Genomic DNA, 19,595 nt, shown 5'->3' with positions numbered 1-19,595 from the left:
AGGTCTCCTCCCCAGTAGATGGGCTCAGGAACTCGTCGCTGGGCTCGTCCCACTCGTCCTGCGCCGCTCCACGCGGCATCACCGTCAACGTCGGCGTCGGTTGGTCGACACGGCGCGTGCGGTTGCACGGTTCAAGCAGAAAAAGACTAGGGCTCACAAATTGCATTTGACGATTGCGCAAACAAAATACTCGGATTACGATGGCTTCCTCAAGAAGATTCATTCACATTCTCAACAAGGATCTCGTCGCACACCGATCATCTGACCAAACGCCTCGTTTTGTCTGAAGTGGCTCAGATATTCGATCCACTGGGATTTGCATCACCAGGGGTGATCAAGGCGAAGATGCTCTTGCAAGAGCTTTGGCTACATAAAGCTCCAACGGGATGAACCACTGCCATTTTTTTTTTTTTTTATACGTGAGGAAATCTTCGACTGCTGGGTTCCCGAGCAAGCCCGGTATGTGTCCCAGCAGCCCCCTCTGATGTTGGAGGGGGAAGACTCCCTCGCCCTCCGAGGAAGACGAGGGGAGTGTGGGATTCCACGCACTGTGTGCGTGACCTACCCACTAAAACCTCACGGGTGTCCCTACCTGCGCATTATTAGGGTGTCCAGGAACTAGTGTATGCATCTGGACACCCCCTGCGCTGAGCTGATTTGCTCCCAGCTCTGGGCTTCATAGCCCTTTTCATCTAACGTGACGGAACGGACACCACCCCGTTCCGCCACCCTTCCCTGTGTACAAGAGGGACGCAACTACCAACAGCCAGCGCCCTAAAACTGCGGGCCCCCCTCGTCGGAGGAGGGTCTTGCAGGGTACACTTAGCCCACTCTTGCGGTCCATGGACCGTGTAGGACGCCCTATTTAGGTGGGCGTCATAGGCCAATTTGACCTATGTTCTATCTTAATTGCGCGTTCGCTGCAGCATGGTCATACTGTTCGCGACGAATTCGCTCCGCATCCTCCTTAGCTGTCATCACCTTGCCGCAATAGGCAAGGAATGCCCGCCACTTCTCTATGTCCCCGACCGCCTCCGCCACGACGGCCGGGAGGGAGAGGTCTGCTCCTATCTCCCCCTGTAGGACACGGCGCTGCTCGTCCCAAGCAGGGCATACCTCCAGGGTATGCTGCGCCGTGTCCCTCGTCTCGTTACAATGGTGGCATCTGGCATCCACCTCCTTTCCTATGCGACACAGGTACTCACCGAAGCACCCGTGCCCGGTGAGCACCTGCGTCGCCCTGAACGTAAGTCCACGTCCCCGTCCACTCAGCCACTCGTCCAGGTGGGGCAAGACAGCATCGACAGTCCTTCTGCCGTATTTGATTACGGCAGGATTGGACAATTGTTGTCGCCATCTCTCAATCAGGTCCTCCTTGGCCTGGAGCTTGATGATTCCATTGGCCCTGTCCCACTGCCTGCCCCTCGGTATTTGCAGCAGTCTTGTCCGCCTGTACACCTCGGCGTGACAAGCTGCTACCAGCTCGAGGGGCGGAACTCCGGCCAGCACTGTAGCCGCAGCATGCGACACGGTGCGATATGCCCGCGACGCTCTTATAGCGATCACCCGCTGGACCCGGTTCAACTGGGTCTTAATGCGGGCGGAGCTAGCCGCCCTGGGTGCCCAGATAGGGGCACCGTAGAGCGCCACGGACTGCACCACCGCAACATACAGCCGGCGAGCGTAACCACTCGCCCCCCCCCAGATTCGGCATCAGCCGAGCCAAGCTATTGGCCGTGGCCATCATTCTGGGGGCTATGCGAGCGAAGTGCTCACCAAAGCCCCATGTGCCGTCGAGCCAGAGGCCCAGTAATTTCATACAGGCCCCCACTGGGACACGGACATCCTCCACTTTAATGTGAACTCCAGGCGGCTTACCCATAAAACCGTTGTGAAAAAAGACGGCCTGGGTCTTTTGGGGGGCTACCTGGAGTCCCAATCTCCTTATTGCGGCCACTACGCACGCTACCGCTACATTAGCCCTTCGCCGGGCCCCCTCCCATGTTTCCCCCTCCACCCCCAGAAAGGTGTCGTCCGCGAAAGCGTTCAACCAGCACCCGGGGGGGAGAGGGGTTCTAAGTGTGGAGTCGTACCCCAGATTCCACAATGGTGGACCGAGTACCGATCCCTGGGGTACGCCCCTCACGACCAGCCTGACCATCAGGTTACCGTCCTGGTCCACGTACAGAAGGTTCCTGTCCCGGAAGTAGTCATAAAGGACCGCCATCAGATAGGGAGGCACATCGTGGTGTATCAACGCCTCCCTAATTACCGGCCAGGGCAGGGAGTTAAACGCGTTCTGGATATCGAACGAGACACCCAGAACTACCCTGCCCTCTTCCGCCGCGGCTTCCAAGAGGGCTCGGACCTTTGCGATCGCATCCATGGTCGATCTACCCTCCCGGAAGCCATACTGGGCCTCACTGAGGTCCGGACCCTCCCGGGACAGGTGCCGAGCAAGGCGGGTAGCGATCACCCGCTCAAACAGCTTCCCCGTCTCGTCTAGCAGACATATCGGACGGTAACCCGATGGCTGATCTGCTGGTTTCCCCTCTTTGGGGATGAGGACCAGTTTGGCCCTCTTCCACTGACTAGGGAATCGGCCCTCCCTCATACACCTCGTGAAAAGGGCCCTAAGATGTTCGGCTAACTCCCCGGTGACCCAGGTCCACGCCTTACCTGGGATGCCATCAGGTCCAGGCGCCTTACCTGCCTTCAGTTTCTTGGCAGCAGCCTGGAGCTCCTCCATTGTCACCCCAAATTCCTCGTCCCACTCCGCGGGAGGCGGAGCAGGTGCTCCATTAACTCTCTCCCCTTCGTCATCGGGAAATAGAGTTTCCACCACATCCTCGAGAAACCCAGGGTCTAAAGACTCCGTCGTGGGGGGCGCCCAAGGTTTTAGCTTGTTCAAAACCAACCTATATGGGCGTCCCCACGGGTCTTCCTCCAGTGTTTGGAGGAGCTCCTCCCAGGCGCGGTTTTTGGCCACCTTTATCGCCTTAGAGAGTGCCCGCTTGGCGGAGCGGTAGTCCTCTCCGGCATCCTCCTCTGCCAGGGGGTCTTGTCGGGCTCTTGCCCTAAGATAAATTCTTCTGGCGTGAACGGAGGAGCGCCGTAGTTCGGCAATCTCCTCCGTCCACCAATACACTCCCTTGCGTGGGATCGGGTTTGATCGGGGCATAGCAGCGTCACACGCTTGGGTCATAATATCCCCGATCCTTCCCGCTTTGTCTTCCACGCTAGTCGTTGCGTTCAGCAGGACATCCTCTTCCCACAGTGCGGTCAGTGTCGCAGCGCGAAACAGATCTCTGTCCGCTTTTCGCCACTGCCATCGCGGAAATTTCTCACGCGCGGCTCTTCGACGCTCCACAATCTCCCGATTGGTGGCCAAGAGGGAGAATTCCACATACTCGTGGTCCGATCTCGTCTCCACGTCCTCGACCACACTCCATCCCTCGGCGCGGCGTAATCCCTCCGGGTTCACCATCGTAATATCCACAATGGATCCCCCGTTGGGCCTCACGCACGTCCATCTATTCCCTTGGTTGAGGGAAAATAGATTTCTCTCCGCCATCCATTCCTCTACTTCCCTCCCCCTAGCGTTCGTGACCGGGGATCCCCACATCACCGATTTGGCATTGAGGTCCCCGGCCACTACAATCGGGGCAGGGTCAAATCTCGTCAGGCACATCCCAATCTGATTGAGGATGTCCCGGAACTCAGCCCTGCTTCTGTTTGGGGAAACGTAGACACTAACCGCCACTACCTGTCCCCATTTGACCGCGACATAGCCCTCGCCCGCCACCAACTTAGTGCAGGGTTCGGGACTGGCGGTCTGCCTCCACGTCACCGCAGCGAGGCCACACCGACTTGACGCCCAACACGGGTGATTGTCCGGCACTCGATACGGCTCCGCCACGATACCCAAACCGCTACCGCGCTCTGCCATGGACTGTAGGAAGAGATCCTGGGCAACGCGGCAGTGATTCAGGTTAGCCTGGAGAACCTTAGGTGTGGGTGTGTGGGCCATTACAATTCTTCATTAAGGCCCTCCGTCTCCATTTCCTCCTCTACCCCTTGTTCATTTAAAGTCTGTTCAGGGGTTCGTTCGGCAGTCTGTTCCGCATCCTTCTCTGATTGCTCGTCAGCCTTCCTACCGGCTCTTTTTCCTTTCACCTTTTTTCTGTCTCCCATTTCTTGGGGAGACACTGTGGACTCACCAGTATCCTTTAAAGGACGCTTGGTCGCCTGTCTAGTTCTCACCCCGGCAGAGGTTTCCCTCATCTCTATGTCCTCCGAATCCCCCTGAATAGGCTGGGTAGACCGTGTTGTCGACTGATTCGAGTTGGTACCCCCCCATCCTGGTTTATATTTCCTCTTCGCAGAGGAACAGGCTTTGCTCCCGGTTCTATGGTTGGAGGGCTTCCCCAAATCCACACAGATCGGGCATTTCACCCCCCCTCTGCAATTCTTGGCCACATGCCCCTCCTCGCTACACCTGTAGCACCGGTTGCTCCTGTCTACTTCACTGGTGCAGGTTGCCCTCACGTGCCCCCCCTCCAAGCATTTAAAGCATTGGAGGGGACGTTCCGTAAGCACCTGCACCCTAACCGTGAACCAGCTGATCCTGAGCCTGTTACCACTTTGCAGGATAGCCCTGACTGCGGCGAGCGGGCACTTGGCCCAGGCTGTTTTCAGCCCGTTAGTTCCCTCTCTCGGTGTTCCCACCTGTATCTGGGCAATTGGGCATTTGCCCACATCAGCAATTGCGGCAGAGATCTCCTCCTGGGTAATCGAATCCTCGATGTCCAGGATTCTAATTTCACCAGATTTCACAGGTCTTACCACCGTTACTCCCTCTCTACCTGCAAACAGCATGTTCATGCTGTCTGCAAGTTTATCTGCTCTAGCCGCTCCTTCTTTACCAGGTAACTCTATAAGTAGAGCCCCGGTCTTGGTTCTTTTGGGTTTCAGCGGACCCTCGATCCCAATGTCTTTTAGCAAGATCTTATTTCTGGCCTCTTTCATTAAGGTCTCGTACTCGCCTTTCAGGCTAGTAAGGACCACTGCCGCCGTTCTTGGTGGGCGTCCAACTTTACTAGCCGTGCCAGATCCCTTCTCTGTATCCTTCCTACTCTTGTTTTGAGTAGGAGGCTTGTCCTTAGCTTGGTCTTGGGTTACCTTACTTGGGCCCTGCTCTTTCGCAGCTTGTTTCCCTTTGGATTGCTGCTGATTTCGTCCAGCCTGTGTCGGTTTAGACGGTGTCTTCCTTTTTTTCTTGGTGCTCTTCTTCGTTACTTCCGCCCAGGACAATTGAGACGGGGGCTGCTCCAGGGATGGGTTGATCCGCGCCACCTCATTATTCTCCGCGCTCCCGGCTTCAGCCCGTACGGGTTTGGGCGCCATTTGCACTGATGGCAGCGAGGTTAGTTTGTTAGGGGGTTTTTCTTTCCCCCCTTTGCGTCCTTGCTTACCACCTTTCTCCACCTCAGTGTCTCTACCTCGGGGTTGAGTCAGCCGCGTCTGGACTGTGACCGGTCCACCCGCAACCAACGCATTCACTGTCTTCACCAGAGTCTCAAGCATTGAGGCCGTCTTCACCATTCTAGCCTCAATTGCCTCAATTCTCTTCAGCGCAGTGCTGTCAACGGCGTTCCTAGTCCCCTGTCCCGACACGTCAGAGCTACCAGGTTCCTTACCCGCGTCAATGACAATTTCTGGATCCGTGTCCATTGTTATATCCTCCATTTCTGCAGCTGCAGGGATGGCTGCATCTATTATCACTGAGGACTTCCCTCCTAGAGGGAGTCTATACACCGCGGGTGCACCCTCTCTGGCTATTTCTTCTAGCGTGTGCAGTCTTTTCTTTTCTGCGGCCTCTATCTCCTTCCTCTCGTTTTCCTTGTCAAGCCTCTCCCTCTCTCTTAGAAGCTGATCCCTTCTCTCGTCAGCTTTTATTGTCTCTCTCTCAATCCTCTCCTTTTCTTTCTTACTATTGTCATCTTCGTCCGAAGATGAGCCGTCCCAAGTACTAACCTTCTTTCCCCTTCTTCTGGGGCGTTTTCCTTTCGGAGGTTCTTCATGAAATCGGCACCGAGGCCTGTCTTCCACTTCCACCTCCGTATTCCAGCCATTGTTTTCCTCAGCTTTCTTTTCTAGCTGGGCAATCTTCTTCAGGAGCTTGGCATTTTCACGCCTCAGCTCCTCTGCTTCGAAGTCTTTAACAATTGGTTCGTCGACACTCACTCGATCTACCAAGTGTGCAGCTGCGGCTAAGATTACCGAAGCCGCCTTGTTAAGACTTCTTTTGTCTCCTCCTTTGAGCGAACCGCTCGTGGTGTTCACCTTATCTACTGTAGACACTTGCTCTATGATTCTCCTGGCAAGGTCTTCCACCGGGGCATTACGAAGTTCCTCATTATATTTCTTCTCGAACTCTCTCCTGCTTTTCGAGAGTTTGGCGGCTATTTTAGGGTCATCCAACTCCGCAAGCCTCTTCTCTTCATCCTCCCTTTTCCTTCTAGCCCACTCCGCTTTCTTTACTTCATTTTCCCAGGTGGTCACGGGGGCTCCTCTCTTTTTTTGGACACGGCCCATCCCACTATCCGACATAGTCTCAAGTACCGCGATATCCGAAGTCTCTCCTTCTGAGGTGTTTTTTGCGTCTATGTCCACATCCATTTCACACTGAGATGTGGACAGCGGTGCATTGTCCGCCGCTTTCTTATTTGCGCCCTCCTCCACGGGAGCCTCTTTCATCCTTATTAGCTCCACCCTCACTTGTCGGACACTCCTTGGTCCCATGAGTCTATTCTTCTTCCTGCTCCTAGTTGTGATCGTGGGAATGACAAACTTTCCCACGATCCCCGATCTCGTTTTAGGGAAGCACTGACTTCCGAACCACTGCCATCCCAGCTCTTATCACGGTGGCTCATCATCAGAAAAAAACTCACAAGCTTGCAAGCTCTCAATACCTCGGTAGTACAACCCCTGGAGTACCTCGTCAGTGGAATTTCACGGCTTTTCCGGTGTGCTCCAAAAATAAGGTAGCACCACTCAAACGACTCACCATTCCGAGACTTGAACTCACCGCAGCACGGCTGCTCTCAAGACTCATGCAATACGTTCAAGCCACCTTGAAGTTGAACGTTACAGCAACTCACCTGTGGACGGACTCTGTTGTGACACTCACGTGGATCAAATTTCATGCATCGCGCTGGAAAGATTTTGTAAGAAACCGAGTTGCTCAGATCCAGGATCTCACTGCAGACGCTCACTGGAGATACGTACCTGGCACATCCAACCCAGCCGACTGCGCATCACGAGGTCTAACTACTGCTCAACTTCAAAGCCACTCATTATGGTAGACGGGACCACCGTGGATTCTCACACCTGAAGCATGGCCATCTCAACCCGCGCTTCCGGACGAGTTGAGCGGTCATGAGGCTCGTCCTGGCATTGCTCTATATGCAGCTGCATCTCAGCCGGACTATCATTGGGACCTCATATACAAGTACTCAACCCTCAATAAATTATTGAAAATAACAGCTCTCTGTTTCAAGTTTATCGCTCTCTTGAGAAAATTCCGAAACAAGTCGTTGGACTCGCACTCTGATTTGAAGAAGGCCAGACTATTCTGGATCAAGGCTACTCAAGCGGCATACTTCACGCACGAAATCAAGATGCTCACGGCCAACTCGAGACTACCAACTGCTCACGCATTCAGTCGATTGACTGCGTACATAGACGCTCAAGGAATCATCCGAGTTGGCGGCCGCTTTAATCAATCAACATTGGATCAAGACAACAAACATCAGGCGATTTTACCTCGCCACTCACGGTTCTCAACTTTAATCATCGCTCACGCCCATCTGCGTACCCTGCATGGAGGAACTCAGCTGACATTGGCTTATGTCAGGCAACAATACTGGATCATCGGCGGACGGGCTCCGGTGAAGTCTCATATCTTACGGTGTGTCGTGTGTGCTCGGCAGAGGGGGATCCGTGCTCATCACCTAATGGGCCAACTACCTCTCTCTCGGGTTACGCCGTCACGTTCGTTTGCTCAAACAGGAGTCGACTATGCCAGACTGCTCACCATCAAGACATGGAAAGGACGAGGTGCGAAAACATACAAGGGATGGATCTGTGTGTTCGTCTGCTTCTCCACCTCCGCAATTCACCTCGAAGTAGTCAGTGACTACTCATCAGAAGGATTCATGGCAGCCTTCCGAAGATTCTCAGCGAGAAGGGGAATTGCTCAGACCATGTATTCGGACTGCTGGACAACCTTCATTGGAGCAGACGCCGCGCTCAAGAAAATGTTCAGGGTTCCCAGGAACATCAACGAATCGCTCAAAGTCTGCAACTTGATTGCACCAGATGGGAGTTCAACCCACCAGGCGCTCCACACATGGGGGGCAAGTGGGAGGCGGTGGTGAAATCCGTGAAGTTTCATCTGAGACGGACTATCGGGGAGACTCTACTCACGACGGAAGAACTCACAACGTTGCTTACGCAAATCGAGGCCATTCTCAACTCGCGGCCTTTAGAACCGCTGAGTGACGACCCTGAAGACGTCTCAGCACTCACACCAGGTCATTTCCTCATTGGAGGTCCACTCACTACCATACCCGAGCCATCTCTGAGTGACCTGGCTACCTCGCGACTATCTCGGTGGCAGCTCATCCAGCAGCGTGTTCAACATTTTTTGGCACAATGGTCGGCTCATTATCTGTAACGCCAGCAGGCGATATCCAAGTGGCATCATCCTAACAACAACATCACGGTGGGTTCTATCGTGCTGCTCACCGACGAACCCTCTACACCGTGCAAATGGTCACTCGCCAGAGTAACAGCTTTGCACCCCGGCAAGGATGGACTCACCAGGGTGGTTACCCTCAAGACGGCCACCACGACACTCATCCGGCCAATTGCCAAGCTTGCCGTATTACCCATTTCAACAGGATAAAGGATCAAGAGTAAGGAATCATCAACAAGGTTGCTGATGGCGGGCGGAATGTTCGAGATTCCGTTCACGTTGCGCCGTCCGATCAGATGGCAGCATCGATCGGATATCGACGGGCCGGATCGACGCGGCAACTTGCGCAAGCACGGGCGCGCTCATCGCCAACGTCTTCCTCGCGATAGACGGAGTTGTACAAATGGCCGCGCTGTGATCAGACGTACGACGTGTGCTCTGTGCCTTTCTCGAGGAATACTCGAATTGAAGTGCCCATCGCAGTAATTGAAGCTGCTGAGAGACTAAGCTAACGTGTGAAAGAAACCGGGTGAAAATCAGCGATTTCGCGAGCAAAAACCTAACTTTTTAAATTTATATGTTACACATTATAATGTGATACATTTTTATTTGTATATTGTATATCTTATCTAATTAATTAATATTTAATATATGTATTTAATATTAATGTTTATATTGTTTATAATGTTTATATGTTTATATTATATTATATTTTTAAATTGACAAAAAACTTTAATACTTCTTATTATGTAATGACATTTATGAGTTATCAATTATTTTCATACATTATTAGTTATCTAATTGTTTTTACAGCCAATAATACAGTAGCAAATAATATTGCTGAAGAAAATATACTCAATGATAAAAACTACTCAATAAGCAATATCACAAATGGTGATAATATAGTAAACCCTGGACATTTAGAAAATAATTGTAATAAATGTAGCGTGTTAAACACTGATATTGAGAAGAATAGTGACATAGATAATGAAGACAATAGTAATAAAAAAAACGATACGTTCAATGATATTGTAGATATGAACGATTTCTGTAACAGACGGAGTTATTTTAGTCATAATACCTGCATTTGTGATACATCATCATGCAGTGACAAGAATGCTAATACAAATAATACATATAGTAAAAATAATATTAATGATCGTTCTTCGTGTGATATATGTGCTTTAAATGGAACTTATTCGATTAATAAGACTCCAGGTATTTTTGATCAAACTATTGATCCAATCGAAAATTCTATCGATTACAATAAAAAGAACAATGCAAATAGAAATAAGCACATAAATAAAAAAAAAGCAAAAAAATTTTCGAGAACATTTCTACAATGTATGATGAAAATAAAAGTAAGATTGTAATAATATCACTAAAATAGATACATATAATATTAAAAAATAGTTCTTTAATAATTATTATATTGTAGATGGAGAAAACACTTATATTGTTACTGAGCTTTCCAATGATATCGATTGTGCACAAGAAAGTAAAAAAAACGAGAATACAATTTCTAATATTATAAGGAATGACAAAGATATTAAAGGTAAGATTTATAATTTATTATATTAATTTATAATTAAGAAATCTTCATTACATTAAATAAATTTTGAAATGTAAATATGAATATTTGTGATAGTTTTTATTATTTTTGCTATATATATGTATAGAATTTCTAAGAATAAATAGAAGAATAAATAGATGACTTTATTTTTAATACATTTTTGTTTATTTTGTAAAAAAGTTTCATTTTTAATTTTGACTTAAAAAAAGAGTATTATTGCTTTGATAACTATGTAAAACGGAAATCGATTCTGTATCAAAGAATCTGTTATTAAAATTTTACTATTTATTCCAAATATATTTAATTTCCTGATCTGTATCACACAAGTTATCATACTGAAGCATAATTGTTGTACAATTTCTTGAGAATTAAAAATATATAATATAATATATATATTAGGGTGGCAATATTTTTGGGTCAAAAATTTGATTTTAAGTCTCACCTCTTAAATTTGTTCTACAAACTCTCAAATGAAGACCCTTGAAGAACAGGCGCTGTAACTTAATATTTAGAGGTTTAATTTTATTAATTAATAAAAATGTATTAATTTGTAACGGCCTGACTTTAATATCGAACGCGGACTAGTTTACGGGATCGGGAGTTCGATGAAAGGCCCAGAGACAATAATCAATTTGCAACGTACCAGCAACCTTCACTTTATTCAACTCGGGATTCGGTATTACACACAACGAATAACGGGACGCGGTAGATTACAGTGGTCGGTAGTGCCGGTGCACTCGACGCGGTATACGGAATATCGGAACGCAGGTCTTCAACTCGAGATGCGGTAGACAAAATAACGCGGCGCGGTATATTACATACGAACGGAGTTCGTCGCGGTATAATTACATACGAACGGCGTTCGTCGCAGTATAAGACAATAACGAAGCGCGGTATATTACATACGAACGGAGTTCGTCGCAGGATATCGCGAGAAAAGAACGAGCGCGGTCTATTACATACGAACAGAGTTCGTCGCAGGATATCGCGAGAAAATAACGAGCGCGGTCTATTACATACGAACGGAGTTCATCGCAGTGGATTAGAACATAACGAAGCGCGGTATATTACAAACAAACGGAACGCGGTTACAGATACCATATACGAATTATCGGCAGTGCCGGTGTACTGAAATACTGAAACGCGGTATATGATATATGAACGGAAGTACAGTACTCCACGGTCGCGGCACGGCGCCGTGGTGCGGTATATCGATAACGGGGCGGGAGCGCGATATGTACACCGGAGGATGGCGGAATCCCGGGGTTACGGTCGCGAGAACCCTCGCTGCGAGGCCGAGCACGCTCGACCCCGCGGTGCCGTGGCCGTCGTCGGGGTAAGTGTGAGGAAGCTCGGAGACACTCTGAGAACCCTCAGTAGAGGACCAGAACTCTGGACCTCGTTTTGCGTGTCGCCCTAGGATTCGGAAGGTAGGCTTCGTCAGGAGTAGCGGAGAGCCGTGGTAGAGACGAAGTGTCTCTTCGTCGAGCGCGCCGGCTTTTTATACCGCTCTGCGAGGTGAGCTTGGCAGGAGGGAGGCCGATCGTCAGGCGATGGCGCGGTGGTGGGAGCGGCGTGATCCCGTGTGCTCGCTTCGGCGGAGATCGGCTCGCTTCGGCGCCCGTCGGCGTCGTGCAGGAAGGCACCGGTGCGGCGGATTTCCCGCGCACACGGTGCGTTTCAAACGATTAAAAAATGTGGGCGCACCGCGCCCTGTCCTCGCCCGACGGAGGATCGGTCGGGCGGCCCCCCGGCGGGTGGTGGCCGGGGACGATGCCTTGCCGTAAGGGGCGCATCGTTACAAATTAATAATTTAAAAAAAGGGTAAAATTTAATGTTTAGAGGCTTTGAGCGACCTCTCAATATTAAGTTACAGCGCCTGTTCTTCAAGGGTCTTTATTTGAGAGTTCGTAGAACGAATTTAAGGGGTGAAACTTAAAATCAAATTTTTGACCCAAAAATATTGCAATCCTAATATATATATATATATATATATATATATATTATATATAAGGAAGCTTGATCTCAAAAGAATAATAAATTTATTTTTCTATACTAATTGTATATTATATTAATTTAAAGATAACTTTTTTTCAGATTTGAGTAATACTACTCTTGCATATAACAATGATAGTATTTTTATTTCCAAAAAATTATTACTCAAGTGATACACATCACAAAATTACGTTATCTTATCAAAAAATGAGTCGCGCTTCAAGTGATCTATTATTACAATTACAAAAAAAAATGATATCTCTTTTTAAATTACAGCGCCAATTACAGAGAACATACACTGAGAAAAAAAATTTGTCAATCCCAAGAAATATTTAGTCCGATACGTTCAACTAAACATTTTAGTTAGTTAACTAAACATTAGTTGAATTAATTAATTCTTGATTAAAGAAACGAAATAAATTATTGAAACAACTAATATTTAGTTAACTAACTAAAATGTTTAGTTGAACGTATCAAACTAAATATTTCTTGGGATTAACAATTTTTTTCTTAGTGTATTTTTTGAGATACAAAGATTACTTCTACCACTTGTTACTTAGGTTTTTTCGAGGTATAATATTACTACTGCTTTTCTTCGATTAGAATAAAAAATTGAATCATGAAGAATTACACAGAGGTAACAGTACAAAATACAAATATTTTATTAAAATATTTAAACCCAACAAGGGAATACAAGGTATTTAAATACAAAGTTTATATATGTATTTTAAAAGATTTAATCGCATCGCAAAGAATTACAGAGGTAACAGTACAAAAAATAAAAATATTTTATTAAAATACATAAATTTTTCTTGTCAAAAAACTTGGCACTGCTAGACCTCAAAATTAGGTCAGCCTGGTGTGTATGTGCGAGCGAGTGGGTGTGGGCGATGTGTGTGTGTGTGTGTGTGTGTGTGTGTGTGTGTGTGACGGTGAATAATGCGGCTTATTACTAAGTATAGGATAAGTTAGAATAAGTTTAGATTTTTAAAGCGATTAGAATTAAGTATAGAATAAGTACAGAATAAGTAATATCTACATTTGTAAAAGGCCTCTCTCTTTCTCTCTCTCTCTCTCTCTCTCTCTCTCTCTCTCTAGCAGCGCCAAGTTTTTTGACAAGAAAAATTTATGTATTTTAATAAAATATTTTTATTTTTTGTACTGTTACTTCTGTAATTCTTTGCGATGCGATTAAATCTTTTAAAATACATATATAAACATTGTATTTAAATACCTTGTATTCCCTTGTTGGGTTTAAATATTTTAATAAAATATTTGTATTTTGTACTGTTATCTCTGTGTAATTCTTCATGATTCAATTTTTTATTCTAATCGAAGAAAAGCAGTAGTAATATTATACCTCGAAAAAACCTAAGTAACAAGTAATAGACGTAATCTTTGTATCTCGAAAAATACACTAAGAAAAAAATTGTTAATCCCAAGAAATATTTAGTTTGATACGTTCAACTAAACATTTTAGTTAGTTAACTAAATATTAGTTGTTTCAATAATTTATTTCGTTTCTTTAATCAAGAATTAATTAATTCAACTAATGTTTAGTTAACTAACTAAAATGTTTAGTTGAACGTATCGGACTAAATATTTCTTGGGATTGACAAATTTTTTTTTTCAGTGTATGTTCTCTGTAATTGGCGCTGTAATTTAAAAAGAGATATCATTTTTTTTTGTAATTGTAATAATAGATCACTTGAAGCGCGACTCATTTTTTGATAAGGTAACGTAATTTTGTGATGTGTATCACTTGAGTAATAATTTTTTGGAAATAAAAATACTACTGCTTAGGTTTTTTCGAGATTTTTGGAGATACAAAGATTACGTCCACCACTTGTTACTTAGGTTTTTTCGAGGTATAATACTACTACTTTGTTTTTTTTTCGAGGTGAAGATACTACTCTTTAGGTTTTTTCGAGATTTTTCAAGATACAAAGATTACGTCTACCACTTGTTACTTAGATTTTTTTAAGGTATAATACTACCACTGTTTTTTTTCGAGGTAACAACATATACACTACTATGCGTGTACTTGGCGCTTTTCTTTACCTTTTTTTTAAAAAAGGTAATTTTGTACAGATATCACGCCTTTTTGTAGCATTACGCATTGTATAAACAGTATGTACAGGGTGTTATTTCGAGGTATAATACTACCACTTTGTTTTTTCGAGGTAACAACATAATACATATATACTACTATGCATGTACTTGGCGCATTTTTTTATCTTTTTTTTGAAAAAGGTAATTTTGTACGGATATCACGCCTTTTTGTAGTGTTACGCATCTTAATCTTAACAGAAAAAAATTACACCTTATAAAGAAATGTGTCTGAAGTTGTAAATATATATATATATATATATATATATATATATATACACACATTGCCGGGCATTGCTTTTATGTAAAATATGCATGTATATTACGTTGCTTGTATAAATTATTTCTTACCAACTTTTTCCAATATATGATACACAATAAAAATAATTAAAAAGTAATTAGAGATGAATGCATTCGTATTGTTTTATTATAAAAAATAAAATTGCGTTCATGTATTTTATGTATAACCGTATCGTATATAATTATTATATACATATAAGAAAATCTTTCCCGGGTATCTTTGAAAAAGTTCGTTATACGAATGAAATTACTCGTGCAAATGTTTTGCAATTTTAGAAAAAAAATATAATGTATCAATGTATGGCATAATATGCTGTTTCCCAAAACACCGAATCTCTTATTTAAACAATTTTTTCATAAAACTCACTTACTGGTTTGTCTTAAATTAACCCACTACTAGAATATAATATGAGTGCAGAAAATTTAAATTTTTACTAGAATTTTATCTAAACATTCGATAAAAATTTACCCCTTTAATGTTTATTTCATTGCTGTCATCTGAAATTCTATAATGCCTATTCATGCCTATTTTATTTACAACGTAATACATTATATAACATACAAATTGTCAGTTTTCAACGTATCTATCCTCTTATTTATAAAATCCAACGTAGACAAGTCCCACTCTTTATACCGTTTAATCAATTCTTTTAAACCATCATGCGGTCTGCCTTTGGCGATGTCATTACAGAGTTCTTGAACAGTTAAAATAGACTTCTCGGATTTCCTTGAACTTGTAAGTTGTTCCAGACAGTTAAACAAATCCTCATTTGTCATCAAAAATTCATTTCGTTTCATGAATTTTATAAAGTAGTGGCACTCCATAACAATAGTATTTTGTAGTGAGATCGTCGGGTTCTCATTATCGTTGATGTTCTCTCCGGCCATGAATTCGAAAAAAGTTAATGTTCTTGATGTGTTTCTGAAGTAGAGTCTCCAGTTGCTGGTCAAATCGTATTACAATGGATTTTATTTTGTTGGCAGGAATCAAGTGATAATAAATCATTTGTTCATCACAGTTGCCGTATGTAAGCGGGAACAGTTTCGCTAGATGATGGTTTTCTGAGTAACTTTCAATTTTACTGTGCATGCACTTTCTGATACAGTGAAACAAGTTTTTCACTATAATACCATGTCGTACGTTCTTCTGCTTGATAGATAATTTATGGGAAGTAACAAACTCATTGTTAAAACTGACGAGCCAGTCACACAACATTTCAAAATACATTGTTAACCGATTAATGCGTTTAATCACATTTTCTGACACAGTGCCTAAATGCAACCACAGACATTTATAGTATATTTTGTAAATTAGAAGGTAATATAAGCGTCTGGTTCGTGAGTTTTTCAATTTGCTGCCTAATATGTATTTAATCGTTATTTCCAAGATCTCGATGCACAGGTCCAAAGGTATATTGCACAAGCGATTCAACCAGTAAGTCCTCACAATTCGAGCACCATATTATCTATATATAAATGAATTATATTAGAAATAATAGTAATACACAACTTATAATTAATAATATAATGTATATATGTATAAAATTCTGTTCAATTGTATTAGCTGAATATACTTTAGGGGTTCCGTTTTGCTGAGCTCGATTATGCCTATTATAAGAAGCATCATAAGAATACCTATTTCTGGCCTCGGGCTCGAGGTGATTAAAGTTTCTGTTACTACCGAGATTCTTTCCCTCAGTCTGGATTCTGGTATCGTTACCGCTATCACTGGCGTTTACGTTACTTGTACGCAACTGAGCAAACGTATTTCTGTCAATCAATCGGCTGAGAAGACTTCTGATACGTTTCTCTGCCTCCGTTGTGTTGATACTAATATTGAGGTTCGGTTACGTTGAAATCGCGGCGGTTTGTTCTGCGGTGCATGAGTAGCACAGTTATATTAATAATAAAATAATAATAATAATAAACTTTATTAACGGGTAATAAACCCTTTAGCGTACAAAGAGAAAAAAAAACAAGAACAATAAGATAAAATTAAAATTTTACAACATAATATGGAGAACATTCAGGTTACAAGAGTAGACGAGAAAGTTTTTGTTTAAAAGTTGATACAGAGCCACCAAAAAAGTCAACCCTATTGGAGAAATTACTTGCAGATATTATTAGCCTATTTACACAAGAATTTGCGCTATACAAAGTACGGTGATACTCGAGGTGGAAGATGGAGTACTGTCTTAATTCTCTAGTCGGGATGTTAAAATAGATACGTTCCAACAAATCCGGACAATCAATAGAGTGATTAAGAAGCTTAAAAATAAATGTAAGATCAAAGGTTAGTCTCCTACTTTCTAACGATAGCAGATTTAATCTATCTAATATAGTGCAGTAGTCATGGCAAGTGATTGACATGGGATTACCTAGCCGATAAGCAGCCATACGCAGGAATTTGTGCTGCACACGTTCAATCAATAACTGATGACATTCAAAATACGGAGACCAAACTATGGAACAGTATTGCGAGTACATGGCGGAGTTACTGTTATTATTTGTTCGCTTACTATTTCTATGGTCCTCTGAATATCTCGGAGGTGGTTGATAACCACCACGACCACCTTTTTGATTCCTATTAAGAGAGATCAATTAAGAGTCATTACAATACTTCATTAAATATTTTACGATTTTGCTTGGTAAGATAGTTATGGTTTGGTATATATATATATATATATATATATATATCAAATATATTAGTAATATATTAGATAATATATTAAGATACGTACCGTCCACCTCTTCCACTTTGTACATCAAATCTTCTTGATTCAAAACGATCTTGATTACTTTCATTATTTTGTATGTAGCTGTTTTGAGACAAATTAGTTGTTTCGACGCTCTCAGGTTGTACAGGTAATTTATCCTCGAGAAAGTCGAATAAGGATATTTTTCCGCTGCTTGGTTTACTGTCCTCGGTTTTCTTTTCCCGTTTGCCACGCGGCTCTCGTGGTTCACGAGATTCCTTGGCGTTACTGCAATAAAATTATAATTCAATTAATAATTGACGATAAGTGTATGAAAAAGAAAAATAATAATAAATTCTCTTACTTATATCTGCTGTCGGTCTTTTGCAGGCTTCTCAGTGCTTTATCCACGTTATTTTTATAAAACAAATTATTAGAAGAGACATTGTGTAAAAAGCGACACAAGGCAGTAAGTAACGCAATCTAATCTAATACACTTACCTTAAAGCCGATATATGTTCAACTTCTAAGGCTTGAAAATTATTCTTTCCATCTGTCAACGATAATTTTAACATCCGCGGAACTGATCTCGATTCTTCGTTTCCTTTGAGCGTAGCTACATTACGTATCTTTTGTATTTGCAACACAATGTTGCCCTGACCAATATCTCCATTCCCGCTGCCAATCTCTCTCAAGTCGAGCTGTAAATAATATATGTAAATAATATAATACAAATTTGTTCTCATAATAATAAGTAACAGTAATATATAAATATAAATAACAGTAATTAAAAAAAAATTATTAAAATAGTGTTTTTTATATTAACAAAGTATATCTTACAATTAGAATCTCCCGGGTCTCTTTCGTCCAGTAAATTTGGAGTAATCTCTAACTTCTTTTCCTTGCCGGCGCCGAATTTTTTTTTTGTCTAAAATCCAGTCCCTAATTTTCTTCAATGATTTACCCTTGGCTTTCTTTATGTATTCCCTATGTATAAAAAAAATTATCACAATTTTTGGAAGGTAAAATAGAGAAATAATAAATATAACGGACAACGAAAGGATCAAACCTTCTTGAATTAGCGACGGTTTATCTATCTTCATTCTCTACGCCTAGTGCCTTTGGAAGCGGAGCAGCTCCTCCGGTCATTAAAACCAAGACCATTTTCTTTGCTTTTGCGCTATTTGAAAAATCGACAACTACACCGCCATAAAAGCCAGCTTTTGTGGCTTGTGCCGTAATTAATTCAATCAATCGTTCCTGTTCACCGTTCTCTCGATAAAATTGTAACACTGCTCTTGCGCCTCTTGACAGGCATGCATACAACGTTGAGAAGAAACGTTATAAACGTTTTGTAGGATTGTGCGAAGTTTTGCTTGCATAGCACAACCACTGAAGCGCAGAAATACTGACAGCCCAATCAAACGTACCAGCTTTAAATGGCAATCCTTGACCTATATCTCCCAAAATTAAGTCACCATCTAATTCTCTTTCATCACAGCTACGTCTAAAAATAATGTAATATGTTAATATGATTATATATCATCTTTCACGCAAATTTTTACAGACAGCGTTACTAGCAACGTGCACAACTTCATTTGAGGTTATAATTGGGTACAACATTCATCGCACGATACTGTTATACGTGCAAATCGGAAACGTACCTCGAGTCCAGCTCTTCTGCGATCAACGAAGTCGGGATCGAACGTGTCAGTCGTCACTTTCTGCCAAGTGTAGAGAACCTTCTGTTCCGGCAACGGTGCAATGGTAACACGATGTAGGGATACGAAATCTCCAGATAAGAGCACGAAGCAATTCAAATTCAGTATATCGCCGGCACGATTACACGGTGTTACTGCCGTTTCGCGTACGCGCGTGCGGCTCGTGCAAACGTTATTAACGCGCGGCCGCAATCGCGCGGTAGAAACACCTCGTGTGAACAGGCTCCTTGAAGTCCATATAAAAATAAAAAATAATATAATAGGTCATTAACCTGTATGTATAAACACTCACGTAAACGTAGTAAACAGTAAATAGGTTATAACCTGTATGTATAAACACTCACGTAAACGTAATAATAAACAGTAAATAAAATAAGTATAATAGTAATTAATCGTCGCGTCGTGTAAATAGTCACGGTCGGTCTCGCTCCGCGCGTACT

General features: G+C 43.3%; 1 long non-coding RNA gene and 1 pseudogene across 1 annotated transcript in view; one reads left to right on the top strand and one right to left on the bottom strand.

The window, feature by feature from the left end:
* Positions 1-19,595, top strand: part of LOC139810527 (uncharacterized) — a 359,450-nt gene that overhangs the window by 120,505 nt on the left and 219,350 nt on the right. The gene's annotated exons all lie outside the window — the stretch shown is intronic.
* On the bottom strand, positions 17,212-19,080 carry LOC139811111 (18S rRNA (guanine-N(7))-methyltransferase-like; annotated as a pseudogene).

The sequence above is a fragment of the Temnothorax longispinosus genome, chromosome 1 (genome assembly GCF_030848805.1).
Source record: "Temnothorax longispinosus isolate EJ_2023e chromosome 1, Tlon_JGU_v1, whole genome shotgun sequence".
Taxonomy (NCBI): domain Eukaryota; kingdom Metazoa; phylum Arthropoda; class Insecta; order Hymenoptera; family Formicidae; genus Temnothorax; species Temnothorax longispinosus.
This window is presented reverse-complemented; position numbering and strand designations above follow the sequence as displayed.